This window comes from Clarias gariepinus, chromosome 20, assembly GCF_024256425.1.
Source record: "Clarias gariepinus isolate MV-2021 ecotype Netherlands chromosome 20, CGAR_prim_01v2, whole genome shotgun sequence".
NCBI classification, from domain to species: Eukaryota; Metazoa; Chordata; class Actinopteri; order Siluriformes; family Clariidae; genus Clarias; species Clarias gariepinus.
Genome location: NC_071119.1, coordinates 28931537 through 28943133, shown reverse-complemented (window position 1 = coordinate 28943133; position 11597 = coordinate 28931537).

Sequence of the window (11597 nt, the reverse complement as noted above, 5' to 3'; positions counted from 1 at the left end):
TTTAAAAAAAACTTTGCGTTCATTTTCTGACGCGCTCAAGTTCACCAAAAACAATACAGAGCAGCACAGCTTACAACACTTACAAAATCACAACGTTTTTTCGTTATTGTGAGTGCGCTTAAATAAAAGTTGAGTCTTATAAAGGCATGTAGTCTTATATAGTTTTATTATATAGTTTTTGCACATTAATCTGACAGCAGTTTTTTCAGCCTGTCACGGCGTGCGCCCAAATCAATATCGCTCCTCGCTCACTAGTTAGGCGGCCTCCCCTTCAGACATGCGAAGCAGCGGGACCGCAGAATTACACATGACTGGTGAGCTATCGTTACTATGGTTGCCCGGGCTTGCACCCCGCGCTATCAAATACTCGGGGTTTGTTGGGCTACAGTGGATTTTACTACGCTCTGTGTATGCAGCGCGCGTGCAACAACGCGGAAGTGCGGCATGCAAGCAGGGCAAATGGAACGCGCCCGGGGACTTCAAAGGAGCGAGAGGTGGGAGGGGGGCGGTACCATCCGCGGAGAGCAGAGTCAGCGCGAGCAGACGGATGGCCATTGCACTCACACCGCGTTGTAAAATCCACTGTAACCCAACAAACCCCAATCATCACCAGCCGTGCCTTATTCCGTCATGTCATGTGGGCATTATAAACTTTGTATTGAAAACTTCTAACTAAAAAGTGGCAGCTGGCATGCCTAAAAATAGACGCAGGTTATTTTTTTAATAGTCTAAATAAAAACCCTCCGATTTAATTTCCTATAGTCTAACCAGCGCTCAACCGCACGCATAGTTTTCCCGAGCGCGAGGAATTTTTTTGTGCTAAATAATGTTTATGCAGTATAAGAATTCCTATTAATCCTGGGTTGTTCTTTTAGTGTCACTATAGTGCTTTACAATGCCAGACAACATTCAAATACAAATGATTCACCCTCCCCAGGTGTGAATCGGCTGTTCTCACCTATACATTCAGAGAAACTGTAATGGACCTCTCCACACTTTAAAAACCACTTGAATCTGAGGCTCTTCTGGAGACTTTCAGTGATTTCAATTTGTGTAATTTTAATCTCCTGGATTCTAGATTCTAAAGTTGACATTGTTACCTTTTTTAATCATTGGAATGGAAGAACTTGTTATTTTCCTTATGATAGCATAAATTGCATTGTTTTTAATCAGTCTATACACAATAATATTATTTGGTATTTATTTATTTATTTATTTTTTAAACGGGTATGGGGGCTATCTTGGTTCATTAATCTCCGTGCCTGGTTTAGTATTCAGTGCGCATCTGTTATATTACAACTATCATAACACTCAAATACCTTTTATTGGGGGTTAAGTGACTGATGTGCCTAACATTTTTCAGCTGAGCCTTTGTTTCACTGAATAATCAACCACCGCGACACCCCCCTCTCTCTCTCTCACACACACACACACACACACAGAGCCGACCAAATCATTAGCACGTCCCTCCCCCAAACAGCACAGACATTTACTTACACCTGAACTGAGTTGTTTGAGTAACATGGGTCGAACCCGTTACAAATCATAACAGTCTACTGCATTTCATTCTTATAATAACGCAAAAACACAAGCGGGGCGGAATGACCGACATCAGCTGACGCAGTAGAACGTCCTAACAATGTTTTAATTTTATGGTAATTTATTTCAGTTAATAAATCTACTATAAATTTAAAGAACACAAGAAATAAGATGACAAATCCATACACGCTTTTTTTCTAATTACAAGTGATAGAATCAAAAGGCTCACTGTGTTAACATTTATTGTGCTTAAATTTGATCCTAATAAGATTTGATTTAATTTAAATTCTAGAACAGTGGCAGCTGGAACACCTAAAACAGATGCAGGATTATTTTTTTATAATCTAAATAAAATGCTGTTTTAAACGTGGGCTATTGTTATTTACATGCAATATTTGTTAATTTAATTTAAAATGGGGTTTGGTCTCCGGAATGTTGAGCATCAGGATCCTCTTCTTTACTTTCCTACGTAGAATCAGCGCTTAATCGCACGTATAAAGTTTTGTAAATTCGTTTAATGTTTAATAGTAAATAATGACCCCCGTTGCGCTGTACCACCGCTCGGAAAACCTTATGAAATACAAGTTTAGGACAATTATGATGATCTGCCACGGCGTGCGCGTGTGATGGGTGTACGCCCAAATCTACTATAACTACTCCCTCACTCCGTAGGCTCCCTGAATAGGCAGCAAAGGGACGGGAGCCGCCTATTTGTGCCGGCTGGCGATAATTAACGTTAATATGATCTCGGGCTTGCTCCGCATTATAAAAGCAAGGCGCGGAGGTTTGTCTGAGGTCTGGGAAGTACGTGATGTAATGGAGAATATGAAAGAAGCATGTCAGTGGGGAGATGTGACGCGCCCCGGGGACTTTAAACAAGGACATTAGAATTCCGCCCTTTGATCTCCGCGCTGAGGACAGCGCGAGAAAGAGCTGCGCGAGCTCCCGCGGCATCTTCACTCCCGCACCGCGCCCGCCCTCGCAGCCCCGCTGCCGAAGAGGAAAAGTGTGGTTAGGTTTTTGCGTCAGCGAGAACTCGCGCCGGCCATCGACAGCGGGAGAAGCGCCGTCACGAGGGAGCGTGCAGGAGCGCTGCCTCCACGTGCTCAGTTCTGCCACTCGCACCAACACTTATCGTCAGCTGTGTGCCCGCATGCCAGTGTGGCACAGCCCCCGGAACTGCACATGCACAACCTTTATCCCATTCTTTCCATTCTCCCTCCTTCAACACTTTCCTTCCCCATTTTGCCTAAATAAATTACCCTTTTCCCGTAAGACCTCGCCTCGTGTCCGTGCTTTATGGTGCCGCCCGTGCAACATGGGTCGAATCCGTTACAGATCATAACAGTCTACTGCATTTCATTCTTATAATAACGCACAAACACAAGCGGGGCTGAATGACCAACATCAGCTGACGCAGTAGAACGTCCTGACAATGTTATAATTTTTATGGTCATTTATTTTAGTTAATAAATCTACTATAAATTTAAAGAACACAAGATATAAGACGACACAAAACCCTACACGCGTCTTTTCTAATTACACGTGATAAAATTTAAAGGCTCACTGTGTTAACATTTATTTTGTTTAAATTTGATCCTAATAAGATTTAATTTAATTCGAATTCTACATTTACTTATTTAAATTATTTACTGTAATTTTAGTTCTGTGATTATAAATTTCTCTAACTACAATGTTTTACTTGATTTTATCCGCTACTACTTGCAGTTCTAAAACTCCGTGTCTCATTAATCCAGCAGAGAATGAACTAAGGCATGAGGCGTCAGTCTGTAGTTATATAGCGCCACTCAACGGTAAAAGCCAGCAAACACACAAAGCCAAACGGTACCGCCGAGCGCGGCGACGGTAGGACCTACAGTCCGATTGATTAACCACTGTATATATATATATATATATATATATATATATATATATATATATATATATATATATATATATATATATATATATATATTCAGACTGACATACAGACCAACAAAAAAATGTTGGACCACCAAAAAGTATGAACATGTACCGTACCAATGTAACCGGTCACTCCAGTTAGACTTTATTCTGCGTTGTGTGAATCAGACACGGGACACAGATGGCGGTTCACTGGAAGCATTTAATCTGACACATAAAGGAACAAACAGCCTTCGAGTGAGAATAGCCCTTGTTCTCTCTTCCATACAGTTCCATCAGGAAAAGGGCAGAATTACAGCATAAATAATTGAACATATGTAAATAAACTTAAAAATTAAATATTAAGAAACATACCTGACACATAAAGGAACAAAGCCTTCGAGTGAGAATAGCCCTTGTTCTCTATAAAATAAATGTGATGTACATCATGTGCTTGATTTCCACATGTTTAAGCCAAAATTGGTAATATAACCCAAAAAAAATGAAAAATGCCATAAAATAATCATGCAAATATATTTTATAACATTATATACACAAATTGGAGTAAAGATATAGAAATAAAAAGAATAATAAAAATAAAGATTTAATTGAATTACAGGGAGTCAGAAACAACATACCTCTTCCATACAGTTCCATCAGGAAAAGGGAAGAGGAGGGGACAAAACAGGAAATTGTATTGGCTTTAGATGACATCACAGGATTTAAAGGGGAAAGGGCCTACCTCAAACAGGCATCTACATCAGGTATATGAAATGAACAATTTTGTGTAAATTCTAACAATTTAACAGGTTAATTTCTATACCTGTTACACTCACCCCCCCAGAATTTATACAAAATTCACAGAGTATATAAACACATTAAAAGCAACACACAAACAGAAAAACAGGTCAAAAGGATCATTTGGTCCACATTCCAGAAAAAAAAAACAGACCATCAGCATAGAAAGCTCCCCAACAAAGGGGTGCAAATATGAATGAAGTTGGCCAAACTTCAACACATGTTGCAGACACATACAAAGTGCCCATTACACTTAGAAATATCCAGACCTGATGTAAAGAAAGAATTTATAAAGATATATGAGAAAACAAATAACTCAGCATGTCATACAGTGCATGTAAAAAAAAGTATACAATGTAATACAATGCACAGCTCTAAATATCAATAACTGGAGATCTAGGCTCACTACCTAGGAAGGACTCAAGTTGAACCATTGACTCAATTAGTCTACGGACAGGCCTAATTACTCTACCAAGCCTGGTTGTGTACCGATTTCTGGAATCACTGGTAACCACAGGGTCACATGAACAGTTAGAGACAGGTATAACCGGTAAAGGGGCGTCTGCACCAGCATCATGATCGACAACTGACAAATCATCATGTGCCTCCGAAAGAGTTTGAGAAGAATGGGATGAAACCCAAGAAGCAACAGGATCATCATCACAGACAGCCCTATGAGAAATGACGGACAGAGAATCTGCATGTGGCGAATCATCTGTAACTGATACTGCAGATTCAGCTAGATCACGTGCAGATTGAGAAGGTGCGGAACAGTAATCAATATCACCACTTTCACGGTCAGAAAAGTCAGACCCATCTGTGGGCAAAGGGAGAAAGTTAACTGGCAACAATAGATTCCGATGCACTACTCTCTCGTGACCAGAGTTGCTGCGGATCTTATAAATGTGCAAAGATGGGTTAGAGGAAACAATGGAATACATGGTGGGCTCCCATTTATCGGCGAGCTTCCGTTTACCCCTACAGCCTTTGTTGGCAATGAGAACTTGATCACCAACTAACAAAGGTAGACCCTTAACCTTCTTGTTGTATTGGTCAGACTGATGCTTTTGTTCTGCAGTAGAGTTCATTTGAGCCAGCCCCATAGCAGACTGCAGGTCTCTGACAAGAGATTGGACATAGTCATTATAATTACAGATGGACTCATCACGAAGAACACTCTGAAACATCAGGTCAATAGGCAATCTCGGAACCCTACCAAACATTAGATAAAACGGGGCAAACCCAGTTGTTTCATGGGCAGTGCAGTTATACACGAAAGTCATAGTCTGCACTAACTGTGGCCACTTTTGTTTAGATCTATGAGGAAGCGATCTTAGCATGTTACCCAATGTTCTGTTAAACCTTTCAGTTCCACCGTTCCCCATTGGATGGTATGGAGAAGTTCGCGATTTGTCAACACCGGTAAGAAGCAGCAGCTCCGCTATAAGCTCGCTCTCAAAACTAGCACCCTGGTCTGAATGGATACGTTTTGGGAAGCCATAAACGCAGAAGAAGCCATCCCAAAGTTTCTTTGCAACGGTCTTAGCAGATTGGTTTTGGCAAGGAAAAGCGTGTGCTAGCTTAGTGAAGTGATCTGTGATTACAAGAACGTCAACAGATTTATTGTGCCTATTTTCAGCAGCCCAGAAATCAATACAAACAAGCTCCAAGGGTGCAGTGGTTTTAATGCTCTCCAAAGGTGCTCTTGCTGCCGGTTCTGGAGTTTTACTCAGGACACAACGAGTACATCTCCTGACGTAATCACGCACATCCTGTTCCATTCCGGACCAATAGAACCTCTGGCGGGCTAAAGATAGTGTACGTGGTTGCCCTTGGTGACCAGCCAAATCATGAACACCAGAAAGAGCTCGCTGTTTTAGGGAATCAGGCAAGACAAACTGAAATTTCTTGTGTCTTGTAAGAGGATCTTTGATGGCTCTGTACAGGATACCATTAAGCAAAAAGAGTTTGTCCCACTGCCTCAACAATCTCAAAACATGCAAACCCTCATTTACACGCTCACGTCTGGAAGGTCTGCACTTCCTACTGACATAAAAAGTCACCCTTGAAATGACTGGATCTTTGTGTTGATGACTTTGCAGTTCAGACAATGAAAAGGTATGGATGACATCTTGGCAGTCGGGAACAAAAGAGCTCATGTGATCAGCCAGAGATGTTGCTCTGGAGACAGCACCTAAATCCCAATCACCACAAGATGACAAAATGGACGACACATCCTCAGCAGTCATGGAAAAATCTGTTTCGCAGTGTTGTTCGAGTTCAGCGTCAAGTGTTTGCGGCTGGCATGTCAGATGGAACGTCTTCTGCACAGAATCATCGTCCATACTGTTTACCTGCTCCAACAATGCAGAATAAGGCTCAGACAAGAGACGCTGGCTTACTGGTTTGGTGAACGGGTCGCGACTGAGTGCATCCGCCACAACATTTGATCTTCCAGGAACGTACTTTATCTTAAAATTGTACGGAGCAAGTTTTGAAACCCAACGCTGCTCACATGCGTCTAATTTAGGTTTTGTCATGATATATGTGAGCGGGTTGTTATCAGTCCACACAGTGAACTCATGGCCTTTAAGCCAGTGGCTGAACTTGTCACATATGGACCATTTGAGAGCCAAGAACTCCAGTCTGTGTGCAGGGTAATTGGCTTGGCTGCGGCTCAAGGACTTGCTGGCAAAGGCTATTGGACGTGCCTTATCCCCACCAGGAGGAACTTGAGAAAGCACCGCACCTAGGCCGTCCAATGACGCGTCAGTACAAAGAATAAAGGGACGCTCAAAGTCAGGGTGAGCAAGTACTACGCTCTCCAAAACGGCTCTTTTCAACCCCTCAAAGGCGACGTCACAGTCGGGGGTCCAGTCTTGGGGAGACAACTCACGGAAAGTTCCAGCTCGCTTTCGACTAAACGACCCTTTTACCAACCGTTTTTGGCCAGCTGTCAGATTAAACAGTGGCTTTGCGATTCGTGAACATCCAGGGATAAAGCTTTGGTAGTAAAGGGCCATGCCCAGAAATGATCTTATTTTCTTTGAAGAAGGCGTAGAGCCATCCTCTTTCATCAGGTCTTTCTTCTGAAAAGCAGAAATGACCACTACCTTGTCTTCATCTACGGGCACACCAGAACCGCTGATCACATGACCAAGAAATTTGATAGACTGCCTGAGAAAGTGACACTTTTTCGGAGCCAATTTCAAATTACTCGTCCGCAACCGTGAAAACACCACTTCCAAACGTGTTAAGGCCTCCTGTTCAGAACGGGCGAAAATCAGTAAGTCATCAAGATAACAAAGAAGGCTGGAAAAGTTGAGATCACCAAATATGCTAAGCATCATGCGCATAAAGGATGCTGGACTATTACACAGGCCTTGTGGAAGACGATTATATTCATATAGGCCCATGGGTGTTGTGAATGCTGTGTAATGCCGATCAGCCACATGGAGAGGAATGTTGTAAAATCCAGATGTTAAATCCATAGAGCTGAACAGAAGATTGCCGCCAAGAGCAGCTAGGCAATCTGCCTGATGAGGCAAAGGATGAGCATCCTTGACAGTTTTTGCATTAAACCAGCGAAAATCAGTACAAACCCTCAGAGAGCCATCTTTCTTCCAGGCCATTACCAAGGGAGACGCGTACTCACTGATGGACTTACTAATGATTCCCTTCTCCTCCATGTCAGAAAGAACCTCTCTTAACTTGAGATAGTGGGCAGGGGGAATTCTGCGATAGGGAAGACGGAAAGGACGCTCATCGCACAGATGGATCCTGTGGACAAAGTCCTTCACCTCTCCACAGTCAAGCCTGTCTCTCGAGAAAATGTCACAATAGGACACAATAAGACTCGCTAACTCCTCCTTACATGACTTTGAGACCTCACACCCATCAATGTCAATATCCCCCAAACCATACTCATGCAGTAATTGCGTTGGGTCTACAGATGGAAAAGGCTTGGTGAAAGCTGAATCAGGGACATTGAGAGGTCTGCACAGACCTTGTGTGACAGTAACATCCTCCACCGCCAAGCAAGGGGACACGTCAGCCAGCTTTGTATTACGACGAAGAGTTATTGGAGACTGGGTGGGATTAAGTATTTTCACTGGCACCCACCGATCGCCCCACAAAGGAGATACCACACGCCCAACAAGAACATGACGGGGCGCTGAACGTGATGTAGTGGGCTCAACAATGACCGTGCTACCAGGGGAAATATGAGCATTCCCAGGCAATTTTCCCCAGACAAGGTGCTCACACCTGGGAAGTAAAGTGACTGCTTGACGAAGCTTAACTGAGCCAAGTTTTTCAGGTCGAGTTGACCCAGACCAACGAGAAGTACAGCTCAATAGCTCAAGAAACTCTTCACACTCAGCGTTGCCGCTTTGGCTGGAAATTAGCTCCCAGTATTTCTTCTCCTCCTTCATCTTCCGAAGCACATGTTTGATGACATTACTGCCAATAATAAACTCATCCTTCTGCCCAGGTACTACCAAAGTAGGCACAATAAACTTAGACCTGTATACCTCAATTTCCAGATCATACGTGCATTTAGGATGAACAATAAGACCACCACAGCCAACTAGGACCATGTCACTGGGAATCACAGAGGGTTCTGGGAGAACGCCATTAGCACGTAACTTAGATTCGCCATCTGTACTCAGGGTGCAAGCCATACTGCCAGAATCAAGCAAACCATTAAGCACGGACCGGCCCCCGACAGTCAAAGGAGCATAAAACAGATCACTAGCTCCACCATTTTTTTGAGATCCCACATACAACACTGTTTTGTCAGGTGGCAACAATTTACAACTATTCACAAAAACTTCTTTTGGGTCGAATGCATCTTTAAGGGGAAGTTCGTCACCGCCCACGCTAACCCCCTCCACGCATGGGCTGTTTAGTTTAACTGCGTAAGAGGAGGAAGTGGGTTAGAGTCTGCTGCCCTTGTACAGTTACTCTTAAAGTGTCCAGGTTTGAAACAGTTACGACACAGCCTATGACGCATACAGTGAGTATACGTTGTATGCTCCTTTGACTGACATACTCTACACGCCGGACTAACGTCGGGCTTAAAACCTGAGGCCCTGCTAGGACACGCCGAGTTGGACGTTGACAATGAGGCAGTACATAGCGCTAAAACTTTACCCATCATATCAACCAGCTGTTGCGTATCGGTATTTGAGACAAAAGGGGCGGCGTTGGGGTTTAACAGAACATTAGAACTTGGTGACTGACCTAACGGGAGTTCAGGTTGTTTCGGAAGACTGCATACTGAATCATCACAAACCGTCACTGTATTCTGATGGCAAGCGGACACAGATGGGTAACGTGGGGTTCTAATAGAAGCTCTTTTCGTGTCCCTATGGTGACAATCCAGCCGCTCTTGAACCTCGGCCGCACTCCACTGTTCAGCAGGTTTGAACTGAAAAGACAACGCAAGTCCAGGATCTGGACAGTGAGAGACAAACATCATGACAGCTTCCGCTGCTGGGTCTTCAACGCATTTGTTCCGCCCACGCAAACACTCGTCAGCCACATCAATTGCCTTATTTAGCCTTATCCAATAATCCATTGGACCCTCATCTACCTTGGGAAGTGTGTTATAAAAGTCAGCCATAGGCATGTTAGAATATGTTGACTCGCTGAAATTACGCTTTAAAATATCAAACACTCTGCTAGGGGGCACTGCAGCAGTTGGTCCAGAAAAGCTGCGCAGAGATACTTTGACTACATCCCTTGCTTTTCCTGCTAACCTAGCTAAAATGAACTCACAGACCTCAGCATCGTCAGTGCATTTCCTACTGTTCAAATAAGTGCGCGTCATGTCTTCCCATTCATGCACGGTAAATGAATCACTCTTATCACCTCTGAAGAATGGTGGAGGCGTAACATCATGTTGCACAATAACTTTTAGCTTGGAACCATCAACACATCCACTAGAGTGCTGCACATTTGACATGGACTGCATGAGGGCTGGCTGTTGTGTCAAATTGAGACTGGTTGAAATGCTTTCACCAATTTTCTGTGCCAAATCAGAGATAATACCGCCTAAAGACTCAGTGATAACGCGATCAGTATTTGGACACGTAAAAGGAGTGGAACAAGCAGCTGGGCCCACTGAGGCACCAATACCTGAATCAGATGCATGTGTATGGTCAGTCTCAGCATTAAAGAAGAATCTACCCCTACCAACACATCGAGGTGAAATTTCAGATAAGTTCTCAGTATGATTAACTATATTCCCTCTACCCCTACCTACTGAGAACACAGCACTGGGCTGTCGCAGAGGGCTAACGTTATCCTGACTAATAGTGTCCTCAAACATGACTTAAGTAAAGTAGAGATCACAAAAAGAAACGTAATGACTATCTCGAAGGCAATAAGAAAAAGAATTAAAAAATGAAATCACAACCTTACATAGATGAGCGTATATGCACTTGCAGAAACAACCATGTACTAGCACTTTTACAAAGTAATCAGAAGTTCAGTATAACGCTGTACAGGGTAGGAAAAAGAAAAAGAAAAAAAAGTTCCACACGCGACAATCACTAAAACAGCAGCGTGAGTACAGTACAAAACTTTTTTTTTTTTTTTTATTAATAATGAGCGTGCAGCAGCGCGAAAACTCAGTCACGTTAAATGTGCTGCTAACAGTTCAATGCCTCTCGAAGACAAACAAGATGCCGAATAATCTTTGATAAAAGCCTAAACAGTTTTTCACCATACCTCACCAAGTGCAAGTGTTTGGGTGAAACCATCCAACGGTGAGCAACGGACAAGATGAAATCGGGAGACGAGACCAAAACGCGAGGCGGCTTCTCCAATCGGCGAAACACTCCTCCGGCGTCCCTGAAGCAACGCGCAGCGCATGCGCAGTTTATCCGAAGCAGCACTCCCGGTGAGCGGCGAGCAGTCAATCACGTAAAATCCAAAGGGTCACGGCACCACGTGTAACCGGTCACTCCAGTTAGACTTTATTCTGCGTTGTGTGAATCAGACACGGGACACAGATGGCGGTTCACTGGAAGCATTTAATCTGACACATAAAGGAACAAACAGCCTTCGAGTAAGAATTGCCCTTGTTCTCTCTTCCATACAGTTCCATCAGGAAAAGGGCAGAATTACAGCATAAATAATTGAACATATGTAAATAAACTTAAAAATTAAATATTAAGAAACATACCTGACACATAAAGGAACAAACAGCCTTCGAGTGAGAATAGCCCTTGTTCTCTATAAAATAAATGTGATGTACATCATGTGCTTGATTTCCACATGTTTAAGCCAAAATTGGTAATATAACCCAAAAAAAATGAAAAATGCCATAAAATAATCATGCAAATATATTT